A 21290-nucleotide genomic window follows, 5' to 3' on the forward strand; every position below is an offset into this window, starting at 1 on the left:
TGTCCAATTAGAATAAGGTTGGTGGGTTGTAATACAGATTGTAGGGGTCTGCCCAAGGGACAAGCTACTTAAAAGCCAAGGTCCATTCTGAGCCAAGCTGAGAAGGCACAGCTGGAGACGGGCACCTTCCTGTTAGTGAGGCAGGGAGGAGGGCACTGGGCTGAGCCGGAGTGGGCCTTCCAAGGGTGGGGTGGGGCTCCCAGGTGAGTCTGGCCAGGGCCATTCAGGCGTCCATGTGAAAAATGCCAATCACTTGTTTTTAAAATTTTAAAGGTTTAATAGTAATAAAATGGCTATAAAAATAGTAATACAATTAGAGTAATAATAATTTGGACAATTTGAATTAGGACAATATGAGACAAAAAAACCAAAGAGTTACAGACGTCCGGGTACCTTTTTCTGGGCAGCACAAGCCCGAAAAAGGACACCCGTTAACAAGGGATTAACCCTTAAAAACAACAGCCTGTTGCATATTCATACACTTCATACATGATGCATAAATCCCATTCAAATAAAGGATTCGGTCTGGTCATCGTCGCCTTCTTCCTCCTAATCCTAACAGCGCCTTCGAGGCGGGAAGAAGTTCGTTTCTTCTGATAAGAGGGCAATAAATTATTTTTCTCGGAAAGATTCAGGTGTCCTGTGGCTGCCAGCTCGCTGCAAGTCCTTTCTTTAAAAAAAGTATCTTACATAGCATAGTTTCTATTTTAACATTTTGTTAAAACCCAAAACTATATTTAACACACTACTTAAGAGAATTAATACAGCATTACTTTCTAACACAACACATATAATATTCATTTTAATATTTGCGAAAAGCCAATCGTAAGATACGCATTTTTCACAGGTACGCTCAGCTCCACCACGGGCCTGTCTCAGCCAGTACGTTCGGGGACTGGCTGGTACCCAGTGATCACTTCGTGCACACTTCTGAAGAGGGAGCTCAAAGAAAATGCCGATGCTCGTAGGGAGGCGCAGTCAATACAGCTGGTGGAGGCTGCCTGAACTGCTGTTTACTCCAAGACTTGTTCAAGGGCAAAGACCACAGGGTGGCACCAGAAACCAGGGCGCAGGCTAGGTTTGGGAAATACCTCGATCCTAAATATGTAGGGTAAAGCCCTACCGAGGGTAAAGCGAAAGGCCCTGGGAATGCCACACTACTCCGGGAAGGGAGTGCTTCCACTTGGAGACGTTCCTAGAAAGGGGGAAAGGCAGCAGGAGGTGGAGGACAGCAGGCGCCCGCCTCGGAGCGCTGTCAGACTGGCAGCGAGCTTGCTGTGGGACGGGTACGGCTGCGGCCCTCGAGCGGGGACGGAGGGACAGCCGCGCTCACACCAGGCCACCCTATCGATCCACGGCAGCCCCGGCGCGGTCCCGACAAGCCCCAGCGGCACGGCTCCGCCCGCGGTGCCCTCACGGCCGGCGCGGGGCCGGGCCGGGCCCGGCGGGCGCGCACAGCGGGATGGTGCCATCTGCCGGCGGGAGGGGGAGGCTGCAAGAGGCGCCGCCCGAGGGCAGTGAGGGGCGGCGCCATGTTGTTTGTAGTCCCGACCCCGCGCAGAGGCGGCTTCCGCGCAGGCGCAGAGGGCTCTGTGCCGCGACGGGCGGAGTGCGGTGGTGCCGCGGTCCAGGTGAGTCCCAGGCCAGCCCCCACGGGATTGCCCCCGCACCCGCGGGACCCCGCGGAACCGCTGCGGCTCCGGGACGCGCGGCTGCTCCCGGGCAGCAGGTGCCACGCGGCAGCGGCGGGCGGGCCGGAGTCAATGGCAGCCGCGCCCGCGGGCGCTGTGTGTCCCGCCGCGCCCCTGCGCCGGCGGGGTGATTTCACCGCGAGGGGGATCGGTGCCGCCGCCGTCCCCGCCGAGACGCGCCGCTGAGCGGGGGCGCTCAGCGCGGCCCGGCTCCGCTGTGGGGTGCCGGCCGGGAGACCCGCTCCCCCCGCAGGAGTGGGAAATGATCCTCGTCACACCGGGCTGCGCTGGGAGTGGGGGAAACGCCTCGGAAGTGCCCGAGGTTATTACGGAGATGGTTTTTTCATGTAAATAACGGACGGGAGTGCGTCGGGCGTTCTGCTTTCTCTCGTTTATAGCTTTTCTTTTTGGTATTCAGATCTCAGAATTCTAGTTTGTATTATTTAGTTCGGACAACGCAAACTGGGTGTTTATCTTTAATTCGGCCCAGCCTTGTAGGGATGTGAATGGGAAAGGAATAGCTTTTGAAGATTTTCGTTGGCTTGATGCATCATGTCTCTTTTTTCTGTTTAATGAATATTTTGGTTTTGGTGTAAGTCACAAGGAGTAATTAAAGACGTCTCGAAATCAGAGGCTTGTGCTGTCTTAAGGAGCATCATTATAAAGGGCCCTACAGAAGATGGGGTGTTACAAAACGAGCGAGGCCGGGAGCCCTGTCCCGGCGGCTCGGGGCGCCGCCTCGCAGTGTGGCATGGCCGAGGGAGAGCCTGGGGTCTGCACCGTGCTCTGGTGCCTCGCAAGGAGGTTGGAGCCGGTGTGCGATAGTGTCGTGATAAAGTACAGTCACAGCATGAATTGCTGTGAGGTTGTGACTTGGTCACGCGCCTGTTTGCTCCAGAGAACAGGAACTGTCTGGGAAGGATCCAGGGGGTTTTGTCTGGGAAGTCCAGAAGAGTTTTTGTGTTGGAATACCGAGGTGATGGGAAGATGGGGGTTACAAGTGGAGAAGAATGGAATACAAGTAGGTAAGGCTGGGTTGGACAGGGCTCGGAGCAGACTGGTCTAGTGGAAGATGTCCCTGCCCATGTCAGGTGGGTTGGTATTGAGTGAGCTTTAAGGTCCCTCCCAACGCAGGCCATTCTATAAGAATCTGGTTCTGCTGTGTGTGTCAGGCATGCTTGTGAGTGTCCCATGTTCAGAGGTCTTGGAGGCTCATTGCTCATTGCTTTAGCTTCTGCTTTGCCTTGTCTGTTGTCTAGAAACAACATTTGTCTTCCAAATGATGGAGTCTGGCAAACCAGGTGCAACAGCAGTGTGTCAGTCTGTGGGGAAAAAGCAGAAAGGTGATGTAGAGTGAGGGAGCTCAATTTAAAATTAGCATGAAAGTTTTCTAGCACAATAATTTCCTTGGGCTGGGTGAGCAGAGCTTACCAGATGTCTTGCTTCTTGAACTGGGGTGGAGTCCTGAAGAAGCAAAGTGATCAGTAGGATTCATTTGGATTATGGGCCACTGGACTTGGAATTGTTGAGGGGGCTCGAGAGGGGCAATGGCTGTTCCAATTTCAATTATTTGTTTGGGATTTTGAGCCTTATGTGGCACACAAAGCACTGTGTCTTAGGGCAGCAGCTTCATGTGCCTTATATTTGCCTTGTATCAAGATGTTTGTAAAGTTAGAAGCTGGAAATATTACACAATGAAAATTAAACAATATTATACAATTAAAATTATACAACTGCTTGAAGCAGCATTATTGAAGCCTGTAACTATGTTCCTAGCTACTCATTCTGCATCTGAGGTTAAAAATTAATTGAAATTAATAAATGGGTTTGATTTGGATTTTTCTGATCTCTCCTTCAGAAACCCTCCAGTGCTCCCATTTGCAGCTCTTATTTCACATTTGTCATACACAGTCCTCAGTGTTTTCCATTGGAAAGTATAAGTGTAGTGGTACCTTTAGATTTCAGAAGTTTTATTACATACAACATGTATTATGATTCCTTAAAGATATACTAGAAAATCTTTGTAGAGATACTTTTGAGACTTCTTTTTTAAACATTCCTTTGTTGTATGCTCAAGGTAAGCATTACGGCAAAGTAGTAACATATAAGTATTTCAGTGAGAAGCACAAAAAAATATAATTGTAGTATAGTTTAAGGATGAAAATAAAAACAAAAAAGAAAGCAATTCAGCTTTAAATTTTGGGGGGGATTTTTTTTATGCGTAAGAAGAGACTAGGGGTTTTAATTTTTAATTGCTTCATTTTAATTCTCACAAACAGTATCTTACTTTCTTCCTGGAAAATGGCAAAGCCAAACCCTCAGTTCTGTTTCCATGGGCAGTGCTAACACCATAACCCTGAGCAGAGCTTATTTTGTGCTCATCGTGTCAGCTGTGTCTTGGATAAAAGTAAATATGTCTGTGCTGCTCATGTGGGGCACTGTGCAGGGCTGGCTCAGGCTATTGAAGTCTGTGAATATTATGGCCTGGTTTAACCTATGGTGGTTTCAGGAGCAGAGGAGTGGTTTGGTAGCTTCCTTGTGTAATGTTGAAGACAGTGGTCCTGATAGGTGTCTCAGTACTCCTCAGTGGTTTCATATTTATGTGAATATAGTTTGGAAGGAATAATAAAATCCTGTATTGCTTTTCTCTGGGAATTCTCAGTATTCTGGCCAGTCCAATCAATTATTAAGCAGAGCAGTTGTAATGTGGTCCTGCTGTGGAAAGGTCTGGGTGACTGTGCCTACTTCTGTGCAAAGCAGAATCAATGAGAGACTTAAATAACCTCACTTGGTTTTCAGTTCTGCTCTTGTAAATTCTGAATTATAAATGGAATTTGCTGGATTTTTAATGATCTTACTGATCACTCACCATTTTCTATCTGGTCATATCCCATTGTATTCTGTGACTGGTATAGCCCCATTTATTATGGTAATCCAGTGGGTGCTGTGGGAAGCATGGAAGGTATAGCTCTGTTTTCATTTGGCTATTGTCCTCCAGACTTGGATGCATTTCTGTATTTACAATGGGCCTAGTTCCCCAAAGGGGTTTTCCTTATTTACATAATGTAAAACTAGGAGAGGTTATAAATGTAATGTTTAATTTTAAAGTAACCTTTACTATTTGGTCATGTATAAACCAGACTCTCTTTGTAGTTAGCAGATGGACTAAAGATTTGAAGCTACACTGTTTTTTCCCTCCACAAGAGCTGGAATTGTGGCTTTAACCTGTGTGTTTGAACAGAGAAGATAGGCAATCAGTTGCTTCCTTTTCATCTCTGCTTTGGTGATGAAGCTGTGTGTTACATCTTAAACTGATCAAAAGACTGGCTGCCATGCAAAAGGGGTGGTCACATATTCTAGCTCTGTCTTATACCACCTTCAGCATTTACTGGAGGTTTTCCTGATCCAGTTCAGTTTGCTGAATAATCAGAGTACTAATCCAGCCCCACTGTGTCCTCATCTCCCCAGAAGATCAGCTTTTGCCAGGTAAGTAAGCTGAGTGAGTTCAAAAAAGGTCTGAGGAGTACCAGAGACATACTTGATTTTTGTCATGTAAGAACACTGTTCTTTTCTAACAGTGACCAAAAAGAGAAGATCATAAGATCAGGATGTGTGATATAAACCTTTGACTGATGGCCCTCCTGTCTCTTGTCATTTGTAGGGCATCAAGAGGTAGATGTTGTTTGCTTTTATTTTGTTCATGATTAATGCATTTTTCTTCTGTGAACTAGCCCATGTCTCCCATCCACTTAAATGTAAGGCACTGCCACATCCCATGGGAGATTTTCCAGAGCACAGAATCAACTTGTAGGTGCTGACTATCTCTGTTTTGTTTTGAACTTGGCAGCTGCTGGCTTCATTTCCTATCTCTTAGCTGTTGTATTGTTTGGACACAGTGAAGAACTGATCTCAATTTACCTTCTCCATTCAGTTGATGATTTTACAGATTTCTGTTGTATGTCACTGCAGCAATCTCTGTTTCCAGGCAGAAGAACCCTAGCCTGATTGATTATTTCTCATTTGTATTTTCGAACCTTGTTTCCTTTTAAAAAATATTTTCCTTTCTGTTATGTTCTCTTGAAAGGAAGGAGCAGGCACTGCATCCAGGATTTAAGACGTAGCCATTCTATATTTTTATATGGTAGTTTTATTACTAATAATTTTCTAACATTATTTTTTCATGCATTGAATGACTTTGAACTGATGCTTTAATCAATCTGTTCTGACTCCAGCAAGATTTTCTGAATGTTAATGGTCAGTTTGGAGCACACCACTCTATATGTGAAATAAGGACAGTTTATCTTCAGACTGGAACTTTATTTGTGCTGAATTTAATCTGTTGTTTTATTTCTCCATTACTTCTCTCAGAGAGTTTTTCTGCAGCCTTCACCTAGCCTTTCTCTTTGTTCTCAGAATAGCTTGTATTCTCAGGAGACTTTCACTGCTCCTTGCCCCTTTTTCTGGACTTAATGAATACAGTGTATAGTAGAGTGCTGCAAAAGGCTCCTTGCAGTCTCTCTCCCTGGGAAAATTGACCACTTACACCCACCCTCTGTGGTCTGCTTTCAGCTGCGTGTTAGTCCAGGCAGGGGCTTTCCCACTCAGGGTTTTCTGAAGCTGTCTGGGTGTTGGCTGTGCAGCAGTTCCGCCTGTCCTGTGCCCCTCTGGCACTCCTGCTGCCCCTCAGCCTGCAGACAGCTCAGACTGAAAATGAGCCCAACAAATTACAAATTAATGCTGACTTAGTAGTGTTGTACTGGCAGATATATATCATATGGCCCTCAGGCAAGCCAGGGAAGATTTTTTTTTTCTCATTTTACAATGCATTTGGGCTTTATCCATTGGCTGACCTAAAGAAAGGCACAGAGTTTGGTGAAAATCTTCATGTGGATTAGCTCAGCCACATAATAAAACTATTACTTCCTGACACGTTTTAAGTAGTTAATTGGAAGCATTCATTATTGGGAAAAAAAAATCAGTGAGAGATTTTTTTAAATTACTTCTAGCAGTAGGTGAATGGAACGCTCAGTAGGTATTCCTTCCAATTCATGTTTATTAAACAGTCTGTGAGGTCACAGGTCAGTGAGTGGCCTCTGTGCTCCATCCCCACACAGGTGAGCATGGTCACACTGCTGTGAGGTCGCAGTGCCTGTGGAGGTCCAGGACTGCTTTGGAGTTGGGAGCAGAGCTGAGGGAGCGCCGGGCTGCTGGTTGGCAGAGAGGACATTGCTTTAAGAGGAGGGATATTATTCAGCATTTTAAACTGTATATCGTGCAATCACTGTAGCTGCTGCTCTGGTGTTGGAAGAAACATAAGGAAGGAGGTGTTGTGTAGAAAATTGTCCGTCACGATGTGGCGAGTCCTTGGCTTGCCTGTGTTAGCCTGTGGTGCTGGGCTGTAGCCTGGGTTGTCTGCCTGGCCATAATGTGACTTGATGGTGTTGGGCACCACACTAATTTGTGCTGCTGTGCTGTAGAACTGAATTATTGTAACTGAAGAGTTGGCATAATCTAGGGCTCTCAACTGATATTTTTCAGTTACTAATCTGTCATTCTCAAGATTTCAGCACAAATGTCTAAGTTGCAAAAGGGCTGGACTTTTCCAGCAGAGTGACTACAAAAGCACAGAGGTCTGTAGCTTTGTTTGTAGAAAAGAGTTAATGGAGTAGTTCAGGTCATCTCTGCCTAAGTGTCATTTTGTTTTTTCCCAGTGCCACACTGAAGAAAAGCAAGGCCTCCACCGCAGAGAGGAGCAGCGCTGTGGGCTGTGTACTGTAGTGATCCAGGTGTACCCCAGCCCGGGATTGCTGCCATATGTGGGGGGGGCCTTGACATAAGAGAGTAAAGGTTTAAAATATTCTTTTTGCCCCACTGAGCAGAACCATTGTCCAGGCATTCAATACCTTTTGGACACTTAATTTCTGTATTTATAACTGTTTTAGATAGACCTGGCGCTCATGGCTATCCTGCCCCTGGACTCAGTTGTGGGGTTGACCACAGGAGGCAGGAGCCAGAGACAAATTCCCTGTGATTTCAAGGGATCACAAAGTTTTTCTAAGCTTCTACTAAAATGCCCCAAACAACTCAAAGTATTTCCCTCTGCCAGCCAAGCTTCAGGAAGCACCTCCACATGTGGGCGAGCTCTGTTGCTCTCCAAAAGCTTTTTCTCTGATCTCTTCAGCAACAGTTCAAATCATAGAAAACATGAGCATTTCTCCCGTTTCCAGCATGCAAAAAAGTTATTGATGTGGAATTGCAAAGTGTGATGCTTGCAGTTGGAGAAACTTTTGAAAAAACTTAAGGCCAGGTTGGGTTGATTTTTGTTGTCCTGGTGTTTGAATATGTGCTTGTCTGGATGTATTGCATGTGGTCAGAGGATCTGTGACCAGACTCTTTGGTCACAGTAATTGCTGACTGATTTCTGTTTGGCTATGCTCCAAGGGAAGGAGCCATCTCAGGTCTCTCATGGTTACTCAGAGGTGTTACTTGCCTTAAAAGTAGTTGACTGTACTGCAGCACTCCCTGTCACTCAGCCAGTGTTCCAGTTCTCACCCCAGACCTGCAAGGAAGTTAAAAACCTTTGCTGATCTGATTTCCTTGGGGACTGTCCTGGTTCTTCTGAAATTCTGTGGTGGCATTCTGGGAAGCATAGAGGTGGAGGTGTAGGGATAAAAAATACTGTCATATTTGCTTCCCCCCCTCCCATATCTATACTTTGGCTGGTAACTGGAAGATTTTTTTTATGATTTAGTGTTTTAATTATTTGGCTGAATGATCTTAGAGGTCTTTTCCAGTCTTAAGGACATGCCACCTTTCTGGTCTCTCTCTGGCCTGAGATAGTCATACCAAAGTAGTAACAGAGACTTCTTGCACCTTTCTTAACCAAATGTTTTTAACTGGTTTTGGTTTTTTTTGTTTGGTTGGTTTCCTATTGATGTTGAGTATGTCTTCATTAATTCTTTGTAAATGCATAGGAATGTTGGCAACAGTTTCCGAATTTTAGGTAGCCTGACAGTCCTGTATCCAGGTATTTGAGCAGTTCTTGAAATCTGGAAAACAACAGTGTCAACACCAGGGCTGCCTGGTCACGTGTACTCCAGAGGCTTCAAAAGAATGATGAACGCATCAAGCCCTTTGGATAGTGATTGAGCTTACACTGTGAGAAATCGCTTTTGATGTGACATTTGGTAGTGATCACCTAAATGAAGTGTTCTCAAGGGGAATTCTAGGCCGCTATAATTATATGTATGCTACACTCAAACCAGTATAAAAATGTCTTTAAAACTATTTGCAGAGCTTGCCAGTTGGTTTCTCCAGGAGGGGGGTCCTGTGCCTGTTCCATGTGAATGCATTCCATTTCTGGCAGTGGTTTTAGGTGTTAGAAAATTATCTTTCCTTACTGAACATTGTTTAAGAAGTCTGTCATTCTGTCTTTTTTAAAAATTTAATTTATTATTATTACTATTATTATTATTAACTGTGATATCCTGAAGGGAGCAGGATTTCTGTAGGAATTCCAGCATCAGCAGTGAAGAGCGGATGAGAATGTGCAGTGCTGGGAGGTAACGCAGAAGCAGCTTTTGGGAAGAGCCAGTGAGCTGAGTGCTTGTGTCACTTGGGGCTGAGCTTCAGGAAATGTCCTCAAGAGCTGGTTTGATCCGGGGAAAAAACTTTCATCTTCTTTTTTCCTTGTTTAAAAACATGTTTTGTTGAAGTTGCAAAACAAGCCGAAGACAGCCTTCAAATGCCAGCTTTGGAAATTGTGCTGCAAGGATTTCTCAGACAGATGGAGGATACATTTACTGAGCATTTTATTATCTTTTTTTGTCAGTAGTAGAAGAGTAATGCAGGTTTTTCCTTGGGCCTTACAAAAGATAACTGCTTTTTTCACTCTTGACTTCAATTGTTTTATTTTTCTTTAATAAAGACAGGAGTTCCTCAACAATAAAAGTAATAAAACAGCCAGAGAAGCCTGTGCTCCCTTTAAAAAAAGGAAGAAATAACAAAGAGGATAAAGTCCCTTGTATGGAATAGTAAGCTTTGAAGAAATTCACAGTAGAATAGAAATATGAATTTTAAACTGTGTATAAATGTAGGAAAAATACACTACTTCAGTACTGTATGTCAGTCCTTCATTTTCATAAAATAAGAACTGTTTAGGCACATATTACTCAGCCATTTAGGGAGGTTTCCAGAATATGAATCCCTCTGCTTTCTCTCATTGGTAGATAGTAGTTCTTGGGGGGGAAAAATTAGAATGGCGTGAAATACATTGCACCAGAAAGCTTAATTTGTTATCTGAGCATTGTCTGAACTGAAAAGTGTTGTAATGCAGATATCTTGCCTTCCAATAGTTTTATTCACTGATGTGATATATTAATGTTTTCTCAGATCTCTAGTCTTCAACTGTTCTGGGCTATGGATTGGTTATAAACATGGCACTTATGCTGCTATTTTTGTCCTGTCTCCCTGTTGAAATGAACTGCTTATGCAGAAGCCATCATCAATCACCTTGTTGGCCTAAAAATTACTTAAGCAAATACAGTCTTTGTATTGTCAAAGCATTCAGTAAGGAAAAGCTCACAGAGTTTAAATCCTGATCTTTAAACATTTCATTAAGTGAAGTCTGAAGTATTTTTAGCCTATCACTAGACTCAAATTTTCTTTTGTGTTTTTAAGGAAACACCAAGATTTCTGAGCAGCAGTGATTCCAGGGTCTGGGACCTCAGCTTTCAAGACTGGCACTTAACCTTTCCATCCATCAAGGGACTTGTTCCATACCCTTGGTCTCTGCTTCCCTGCAGCAGGGTTCAATAATCTGAGTGGATCAGAGGTACAGGGAAAGCCAGGTTGGGGGGAGCAGAGGTCCCTCCCTCCTGTCGTCTTCTGGTGCCTCTGGACTCCTGGGTGTAGTTGCAGTAGGAGGGGGATTTATTTCTCTCGTCTGGCCAAGCAGACAAGGCCTGCAGTGGTTTCTGAGCAGCTATGAGAAAGTTCCATCCTTATTTTACTGGCATGCCTGTATACTCCTAATTTTTAAGAGATGAACAATCACATCTTACAATGACAGCTACTGCTTCTTCCTCTGAGCACCTGCATTAACACAGTCACCCCAAGCTGGTAAGAAGCTTGGTCAAGTGGTGCTGTGCTGCCTCTCTCCTGCAGCGGCTAGATGAAGAGCCATGACTTTTATTACTGCTGATTGCATAGCAGAAGGTAGAGAACAGCTTTCTGTAAGTGATGGTGAGGGTTCTGTTTTCCTCCAAACTGTCTGCAGAGGCATTGCAGAAGTAGCCTTGGAGCTTTTGCCTTTTTCTTGGTTTCTTCCCTGATTACGTCTTCATTTGGAGGAAAATCAAAACTTTTCATCTCTGAGGTGAATATTTAACAGGAGTGTGTCATGTGCCACTTTATTGAGTGGAAATTGTTGGTCCCTTCATTAAATGCAAAGTTATTTCACACTGACTCCAAAGATCCCAAGAGAAACAGGACTGCTTAATCCCAATGTGTGGTTTGGTGAAGGAATTTGGAAAAAAAATTGTGTTCCTGCTAAACAGAAGGTTCAGGTAGATCGAAGAAACTGATCTCTGTCTTCACTGTATTGAGTAATATTGATATGAGAAGCATTGCCTGAAGGGTCCAAGAAGACTAAGAGTACAGCCTAGAAAGAGATAATGAAGAAATTACTCAACTAAACCAGATAAAGCCATTGTTTTGAAAAGAAATGAATGCCTGAGCCTGTGGATGATTCCCTCTGCACCCTTTGTTTCATGAAAGCTCTTGGACAAGGAGAGGGGAGGGTAGGATTTCTCTGCAGTGGATGGATATGGATACTTTTTCTCTTTACAGCTTCTGGTGTAGCTCATACACAAATGGAGCAAATATACATAAAGGGCTAATTAAAAAAAAAGTTGTAGTCAACTTGAGGTCAAGAGAAAAGTATATGAGTGTTAGATTTAAAATTATGTAGTAAAATATTTTTAATGAAATTCCCAACTCTGGGAGGGATGGGGGAAGCAGGGCATTATGTCAAAGGTTGCATAAATATTTATGAAGGTTTGTGGCAGCATTAAGGCACACTTCCAAAGAGAAACTCTGATAGATCTCCCTGAGGAAGTCCTATAAAGCAGTAAAATCATATGAATAATCAACACTGGAGCTCATTATCAGCATAATCAGCAAACTCTTGAGTATAAGAGAACTAGAAAAGAGAGAGAGGTGATGAGAGAGCAAAGGCATGGGATTAGAAGAGAGAAGGAGACGTTAAACGTTTTAGGACTTTGCTCCTTGGAAGGAAGCCACTGGAAGGACAAAGGGAAGTAATAAAGCTTTATGAAAGGGTGACTGGTGCAGGAGGTGAGTGAAGAATAACTGGCATTTCTGAGACCATGAAGACTATTGGGACATCCAATAAAAATATAGCTATAAATTAGACAGATGGAAGATCTATTTTATACAGTGTTTTCACAATATTAACCATTGCCAGAGAATGATGTGGAAGCCAAAAAGAAAAGCACAGAGAAGTCAAAGTTAGAAACTGAAGACAAGTGACATTTTATTTGTATCAATAAAAATAAATTATCATAGTTAGCTTGAGGAAACATGAAAAAAATCCTGTGGCACTAAGTGATAAAGCAGCATTTTAAATTCGGCAGTGAAGTAATGCAGCTGGACACCAGCCCACACTGTATGTGTACAGTGATGAGCTCTGAATTGCTTTTCCAGTCCGAGGCAGAACTGGGGTTTATAATAGGCAGCTCTATCAGAATATTATCTCATTGTTTAGAAAAGCAAATTGAAGGTTAGATGCTAGTTTGATCACTAACAGTGATCAAACTAGGAAACAGTGGTGTGTAAGGTCACAGTGCAGCTGTGTTGGGAGTGCTGCATGAGTTTTAATCCCATCGCTCTCAAAGACCCAGTGAAACTGGGAGAGATTCTGAAAAGGCTGATGTGAATGATCAAAGGTGTGCAATGAATTCCTTGTAAAGAATGATAAATAGATCAAAGCTTTTCAGTTTCAAAAAAATGTCTTTGAAGAGGGTATGATGGAAGTACAGTCTTAGCAGCATGTCATGTATGTGAACCCATTATTCACTGTCTCTTTTGATAAAAAAATTTAGACCACCAAATGGAAATAGTGGGTTGCAGGCTCAAAACAAAATGAGATATTTCTAAAGTGGGAGCAGGACTTCCTTCTTTCTCTTTGGCATCAAGTCTTTAATCTGTTGGAACAATTCCCTGGATTTAAGCTGATTTATTCTGCAGTTAACACTTCATCAGAACGCTTTTCATGGGGCTTTGTAAGCTTAGCTCTAGAGCTCTGTGCACAAGAGAAATCCTTTCAAACAATGGTGTAGGTATATGCAGCCTGGCAGGCTAAAATGGGCCCTCTGATCAATTTTCATTGGGAAAATCAGTGCAACTTCTTAACAAAATATTATAGTAAAATTGCCTAGTAAAGTCAAATACAGTTCCTGCAGCTCAGGACATACAGCCTCACCTTGTGTCTGGTGTTTTCAGATTGTGGTTGGAGTATTAAAACGTCTGTGACAGCAAGACCTAATATACCCTCTTTGTCTGACCATTAACTGGGACGCTTTCTTACGCTGTGGTCATAGTTCCAGCTGCCTCTACTGCAGAAATAATATGACATTGAAAACAATGCTATTGCAACTGGTTGGTATTTTATATTGCTCCCCAGGAGTTAGAAGAGCAGGTGGTTTTGGATTCATGGCAACTGGATATGGCTTCAGTGTACAGGTACTATTTATTTGCAGTTTGTCACCTGTGTTTTGTTGTGTTTGCATATTTATTGGCAGAATTAATTTCTTGCAGTTTTAGGCTGATTTAGCTCCTTGCTAAACATTTCTTTACTGAATTATAAAGACTGACTTCACTAACTTAAACTCATAAACTACTCAAGTGAACTGTGTTTTTGAGTTGTGTTTAGTATCTGCTCCTGACCTGCAGAAGGGCATCTAGTCACAGAAGCATCATTATTTCCAGTTCATTAAATAAAAGCTGTATAATCTACAAATCCTTGAGCTGTCTGGGGTTTGAAGGCATAGGGAGTGGAGTGGTGCAGTTTGCTGGTATTGCTGAGCTAACCCCTCATGGTCACTTGCGGCCTCAAGAACCTTGTGTCTCCTTGGGGACATCTTGTTCCTGAGCAGGGCATGGCTTTGCCCAAGACTGAATCTGACTCTTGAGCTGCTGAGGAAATGTTTGGTGGTAAGGTGAGTTACTATCATTTTACTTTTAAAGTGTCATTGTTATTATGATCCAGAGTAATTGAATTTCTGAGGTTTCACAGATAACTAAATGTCCTGTGCTCTGTGGGTGCTTTCAGACCTCTCCACTAGTCAGCTAAAGCTCATTAGCTGAAATTGCTGTGGAGAAGGCTCAAAAGAGTACCCACTCTTTGGTTCCCTCATGGTGGCTTAAACAAATATGATACTCTTTACAATTGGGTTTGGCACCTGATTGTACCACAACTCACCTGACTCATACTGTCTTTCTTACATCTTCTGGTACGACTACCCTTCTTCAGAATATTTTAAATATATTCTGAGGATTTTTTTAGATACCCCAACTATAACATTGCAATACTGGACATGGGGTATGTAATACAGCTGCCATTTTCCAAAAGGATATGGCAATGAAGCTTGGAAAGAGAGGAAAAAAGAGTAATGTTGGAGTGAATTAAATCAATACACAAGTAACTAGGGCTTTCATTTTATGTCTTAGATGCCTGCATCAGCTTAAATTCTGCTTAAAGTTTAATATGGGAGAAATGTTCAAGTAATGTTATGGAAAGGAAATACTACACCAAGTAAAAGTATTTGATAATTTCTCTCCAGGTGAGTGTTGGCAACCCAGCCTGTCTCTAGAGAAGATTTTGTCAGGCTTTTTTAGGGTTGACGCTGGGGTTCTTATCCTTGCTGTTTGCCAAGGGCATTGGAAAGTTCCTTCTCTGGACAGCATGTGTGGGCAATGGGAGTTGTGACTGCTCAGAGCTGTTCAAATGGTCTGTCAGAGTTAGTTTTTGGTAAAATCTTCAGGGTATGTTACTTTATATTGCATATTTTGGGGGATTTTTGTAATAGTGGGGTGAAAGAGTATTCTGTATATAATAGGTCAAGCTCTTGATAATTTTTGTGACTCAAGGAAGGAGTCTCAATATTTCATGGGTGATTTCATGGGTGAGGCTGCCTTACTGTTTTTCTGCAGCACAAAGTGTGACAATAAATAAATTCTGTGTTCACAAGGAACAGCAGTGTTTCAGTGCACTGAAAAGAAGAAGGGGAAGAAGCTTCTACAAGACTCAGGAGAGACAGACACTGCCTGAAGTACAGGTGGATGTACGAGCAAAGGGGAGTTTTTGTCAGGTGCTCTTCTTTTGCCGTATCCTAGACATTTGCTCTTGAACTGAATCAGACTCATGATGCACTACTCAGATCTTGCACAGTTCTTCACAAGTTCTTTTTCTGCAAAGTATTGAACATTTTTCAGAGTTGGCAATCAATTTAATATTAAACCTGTTATTTTGATATATTAACATCTGCCCTGAAAAATTTACCAGGAAATTAATTTCTGCTCCAACTATGTCTTTAATGTGAAGTATCTGAGTTGACTCCTTATTCATTATAAAACAGTATTAGAAAGGGAATTTTTAAATTCTTCTGATGTGTTCATTTTCATTTTTCTTTTTATTCTGGCCTGTAATATTTTCAGGTTAAAAATCTCATTGATTATGCCATTTGCAGCAAAGGAAATTCCTGTTGGATAAAAGGAAACTACTTTTGCAGTGAGAATGGTATGTTATACTAGAATCTACATCCTTAGAGATTTTTAAATCTATAAGGACCTGAACAACTGGATCCAGCTTTGAAATTACTCTTGCTTGGAGAGTAATTGCTCCTCCAGAAATATCTTCCAGCCTTCATGGTTCTGCAATTGCATCCAGGTCCCATAAACAGAAACCTTTCCATGTTCCTGCTGTGCTGTCCTTACCTACAAAAGAGCTGTGAGCAGGCTTCTGAGAAACTTCCTCTTAATTCTTAATTGATGAGCTAGTTTTAGGCTTGGGTGTAGTCAGCTTTTCCCTTCACTGTTGCTTTGGTGTGGTGCATCCTCATCTCATGCTAATTTCTCGGGAATGAAATCAGGAATTGATCTATTGTAACCAAGTCCTTGTAAACATGGAGGGGTTAAACATGGAACCCATGTGATGGTCCACCAGGGTTCAGGACTGGAGGATTAGAACTAAATCAATTGTATTGAGATCTTCAGTTAGTTTTGAAAGTAAAATCTTTGTGTTTTAACATCTTCAGGGGTCTGTTTACAATAACTGCGTGTCCTAGTTGGCAGTTGCCCTTGGGATCATGGATTTCCATCGAAAGATATGTGATGTGAAACTCTGTTAAGCTTGTGAATGTTTGCTATATCCCAAATGTACCAAACTGAATTTCACTTAATAGGAACCACCTTAACTTGCACTGTTACTTCTTAATGAAAATTAAACTCTGAGTTGATCTAACCCATGGACTTCGGTGTGGAGAAGTTTGGGTGAGGAAAACAGAAGTTACTGCATTTACCTGGTAGATATTGCAAGCAAAAGCTATACAGATTCAAGCAAAAGTTACACAGATTCTAAAAACTGCTCTTTTTTTGGTATAAGTTGTTTACCCAGTTCAGTTCACACAGTAGATAGCTTTGGTTTCTGGTTTTGATCACTCAGATTTTAATGGGAATTGGTGTGGGGGTGAATGAGGAAATGGGGGGGAAAGAAGGATGGAGAAAAAGGGAAATAGAACTTCTGTTAGCATTTTAGGAAGGCAAAGGCTTGGATCTTAAAAATATAGGAGGATGTGCCTGCTGTACTTTTGCAGATGTCAGGCAGTAATGACCAGAGCTTTTGCAGGAAGAGCTTAACTCACAAGCAGCCAGAACCAAGAACATCCACTGGAAGTCTGTAGGGGGCAAATTTGGTTTGGGTGAACATGGAACCTGGTGAGTAGGTCAGTTTCCTCCTTAGGCCTGTCTGACAGAATTTGGGAGGACATGTTTGGTAGAGAGTGCCACCTGCCTTTGGCTCCCAGCTGCTTGCAGAAAAGCATTCCTAATTCTATGAAAAACATCACTTGCCTTCTAATGGTATTTTAGGTATTTGCTTTATATGCAGTTCTATAACTGACTTCAAACACAGGTCATTCTTATGAGTGATGTTTGGCTTAAGTAGCTGGTGTTTTCTGTCCTGTGTCTCTATTGTATTTATGCATGTGTTTGCAAACTGCCCCTGTAATTTGTAAAGGAGGATGCTTACAGTGGCTGAAGGAAAATGTGGTCCATTGCTGCATCACGGAATCACAGACTGCTTTAGGTTGATAGGGACCTCAAATATCTCATTTCAACCCCTGTGCCATGGGCAGGGATACCTTCCACTAGACCAGGTTGCTCAAAGCCCCATCCAGCCTGGCACTGAGCACTTCAAAGGGTGTTTCTACCCTCTGTGAAATATGACATTATTACCTGGTTTATCAAAAGGCTTCTATCCATTTCAGAAACTTACAACATGAATGTCCATGCTGATGTGTACTCAGGTATTCATTTACAGCCCTAGTTACTTGTTCCATAGAGCGCCATGAAGACTCTAGTGAGTTTGTGAATATATTTCCCTACCCTTTTGTGTGTGATCCTCAACTTAGACTGCAGGATTTGGAGGCAATTCCAGAGGTCACTGCCTGTCTGGTCCTCATTACATGAATTGGTTTTAGTGTTTATGTGACTGTCTGATAGGCTCTTTCAGCTCACTAAGCCAGCAGAAAGCCAGCCTGGCAAAAAGTCTGCATTACACCTGCTCATGTTGTAGTCAAGCATGCCAGACCCCAGGGCAGGGTTTGGGTCTTGGCTACAAGGGGATGGAGCAAAGGAGAGAGCTTCAGGGTCTGGGTTTTCTCTCAGAGGATGTGTGGTGACACTCTAGTTCCTCTATATGTCCTGAAATAATACCCTACAACAGGGCAACTCAAAGTAGCAAAATGAGAGTTCTGTCCTATGTTCTGTACACACTCTATCTAGATGGATTAGATTTATCATGCCCTGAAGCTAAGTGCAGGCCCCTGCATATCATCCAGCAGTGTCCTGAGCATGTACATTGTCTGCTCCCTGACACAGCTGAAGAGCTAATGCTGCCCAGACACATGGTTTCTTACAATCCAACCTCAAATTGAAATACTTGACAGATTAAGGAAGAAAAGATGGCACACAAGGAGCCTTTTTATCAGTCAGTTCACTCATCCAAGTGAAAGGTAGCCCTAGAAAACACACATGAGGGAGAGAGTAAAGAGATCTGATTTGCCATGTTACAGCATAATCATCAGCCTGGTGCAAGGAAAGGAGAGGTAGGAAGTTCTGTCTGGTGTAGGGAGGGAGGACAGGAGCATCCCTTTTGGCAGAAACTCACAATTGTTCTAAATGAATAATGAAATTACCTCCTGAATTGGTCCTGAATTGTCCGTCCTATATCCATTACTGTTTTTAACTGTGCTAAGTGAAGTTGCTTCTCCTGGCCAGCTGCCTCAGGAGGGACATGCAATTCAGCCTGATATAGACAAGGATGTTTTCTGCTTGGAAGATAATTCACAGACTGGAAATTATGGAAGGGACAGCTGTGTGGCAGTCACAAAGAGTCTGAAGTAATGGCACTGATACTTGAGAAGAGGTTGTCCTTCAATGACACAGGCTGGACCAAAAAGGAAAGAGCTTGTTCTGAGAAGCTCAAGGAGCAGTACTACACGTGTAAGAGGATTAATTTATTAATGAAGAAGAAGGGACAAAAAGCATGTAATAAAAATCTTATTTTAATAATTTGTTTTTCATACAATGTGGTCTTAAAATTTGTGTCAGTCCTGTGAATGCCCCTTTTGCAAGCAGCCTGCAGCTAGAGCAGATTAAGATAGTGAAACTGCATCCCAAGACTTATGTCTGTCTTCTATGTTTTTCGATACTCCTATTAACCATCAATATTTCATATTGAACAATATATATTTACTGTGATAAAACTTATGGACTCTGCCATGTCCACCATGGTGGATAACTTGAAATTGGAGCTCTTGAACTGTTTGATCAGCTTTTGCCTGGAAGTATACTACTTTCTGATGGCCAAAATTATTTTTTTCAAGTTTGAGTGAAGAAGAAAAGCTGCAAAGACACTTGAAGTGATTTAGATGTATATACATGTACTGCACAGCGAAAGGCTGTGAAGAAGCATTTGTGTCGTCTTAGCTGTTGAGGAGCAGAACTATTTGTTCTTCCTGAACTTTGCATGAGTCTGTGATGATTTTTAAGTTTGGTTTATCCAGCCTGCACATGTATTTGTGTGTGTGTGTGTGTATATATGCATTATACTGTTTGTGCCAAGACATCACCTTCACCAGTGAATACATTACTATGTTGGGTTTAGGTTGTACAATTTGTATATTTGAGTGGACATAAAGTTTAAATAAAAGTTACTCTACAAATATTTTCTTTTTATTCCAATATTTTTCTTCTGTCCCAGTAGCACCCCACACAAATGAACTAAAAAATATCAATCAAAATTGCATTCGAAAATATGAAAACAGGTCTAAATAATTCTTTGTTTAGCTATACAATAACTTAAATACTGGTATCTCACCGTAAGACAGCAAGAAGGCTCAGTTTGGTGGAATGGTTATATTATGGAATGGTTTGTGTTGAAAGGGCCCTTTAAGTCCACCTTCCACTAGACCAAGTTGTTCCAAGCCCCATCTAACCAGGCCTTGAGTCTCTGCAATTTAATGTATAGTAACCGGTGAAAATGCAATTTTTTCAGTAAGATAAATAAAATGCAAAATCAGCATTAAATTTCAGTAAATTGAAATGTGGTATTTAATGATAAAAATAATTATTCAAATCTCTTCTAAACCAATTTCCAATCCACCTTGCTCTGGAATGCTTTACTTTGCTCAATGCAATATATATTCACATTTGATTAATTTTTTTTCACTTAAAGTGTGAAAACGCAGTCGGTTAGTAGGAAGCATGGCTGAAATGAAGCAGAAACAAGCCTGAAAATAAAAGTGCAGAGGAAACTGAAGGATCTGGTGGAAAGCAGTCAGATTTCATCATAAGCTGCTTAAAAGCATGTTCCTGCTGAAGACATCATTTTCCCCACTTGCCGTTGGTGGGTGTGTGCTGGGGAGCAGTTGAGTTCAGCTACACATAGTGAGTGCTGAAGGGTGGGGGCACAGGACAGGGAGGAGATGTCAGGAGGAGGTGCTGTGGATGCCTTGATGGTGACAGTGCTGATTGTTTTGATTTGCATATACATCTAGCGAAAACCCTCAGGAGCCCTCACCGGTGCCTGGGTGGGACCTCCTGAACTACAGCACCGATGGAAGTAGTTAACCCAGTAGATGTGAAAGCATCTTGGAACAGATCCATTTGAATATGTCCTTCACCATGTAACTGGCTAGAAGGGCTCTGTGGTTTAGTCTGAGCTGTGTGAGCTCTGACACTGGCTAACACTGGTGTTGCTTTATTGTGATGCCACTGGCCAGGAAAGGACATAGAACATCATGTGAATAATGTGACTTGTCACTGCTACAGCTGGTCCGAAGCTGAGCAGATAAATGTGGCCATAACAGAAGCCAAATTTGGCTAGCCTGGTTTGTTATAGAGGTAAACAAGTCCCTGGGTAAGGCAATGATAGGTTGGATTGGAACTCGAGCTGGGGACCCCAGCCAATCCCATTCAGTGCTGAATGCAGATGTATCATTGGCCAGTGAGATCTTGACCAGTCAGGTGTTCAACTGCAGGAATTTTGAACCCCCTGTAAAAGGGCAGGTCCATCAACAAATCTTGGCTGTTGTCTCGTGACCTTTGGTGTGCTCAGTCCTGTGCCTGTCTCCGAAACTGCAATCGTAACATGGTAACGACTGGTTGAAGAGGTCCTGGTTTGGGGGGCAGAATTCTTGCCAAACTATGGTTGGTAAATTGGTTCCCCCTCTTCAGGAGGGTCAGTGTTTTCTACTGAGGCTTCCATGTGATCCATTGGAGCACTAAGGGCTTCTAAATGGTAGACTTCAGGAGGGGAAGATGAGTTTGGAATTAGCTTGCAAACCATGTGCTTGATTAGCCCAAAAACAATGCTAGCAACTACAATAACAATAACTAAAATAAGCAGTACTAAACCCACAGTTTTCAGAAGAGATCCCAACCAGCCCGAGAGTCCCCAGCATCTGAACAGTCCACTCAGCCAGTCGTCAGTTTCTCTCTTGATGTTGCTCACCATGGTTTTCATCTTGTCGATCGTGACATGGACGTTCTCTGCCTTTGATGACAGGTTGAGGCAGCAGAGACCTTCAAATTCTTCACAGCGATGGTTGTGCAGAAGGAGCAGATAGTCTATGGCTGCCCTATTCTGAATGGTGGCTTGCCTGGTAATTTCCTCGTCTGATAAGAGGTCACTCAGGGCAGTAGAAGTGAGGTTTGGCTGTTTTGCAACCCAGCATTCCAATCTGCCTAATTCCCCCATGCTTTTTGCTGCTGAGATCCACGTCAGAAGAACTGGGG

At 42.6% G+C, this 21290-nt stretch overlaps 1 protein-coding gene across 4 annotated transcripts in view; it reads left to right on the top strand.

Annotated features, from left to right (window-relative positions):
• The first annotated feature begins 1572 nt into the window (after window positions 1–1572).
• Window positions 1573–21290, top strand: part of NDRG3 (NDRG family member 3) — a 67705-nt gene continuing 47987 nt past the window's right edge. For all 4 annotated transcript variants that reach the window (XM_084217935.1, XM_084217936.1, XM_084217937.1 and 1 more), the window contains exon 1: window positions 1573–1631. The gene's annotated coding sequence lies outside the window, so the exon portion shown is untranslated. The remainder of the gene's footprint in view (window positions 1632–21290) is intronic.

Source organism: Fringilla coelebs (genome assembly GCF_963513975.1).
Source record: "Fringilla coelebs genome assembly, chromosome: 18".
Classification (NCBI taxonomy): Eukaryota; Metazoa; Chordata; class Aves; order Passeriformes; family Fringillidae; genus Fringilla; species Fringilla coelebs.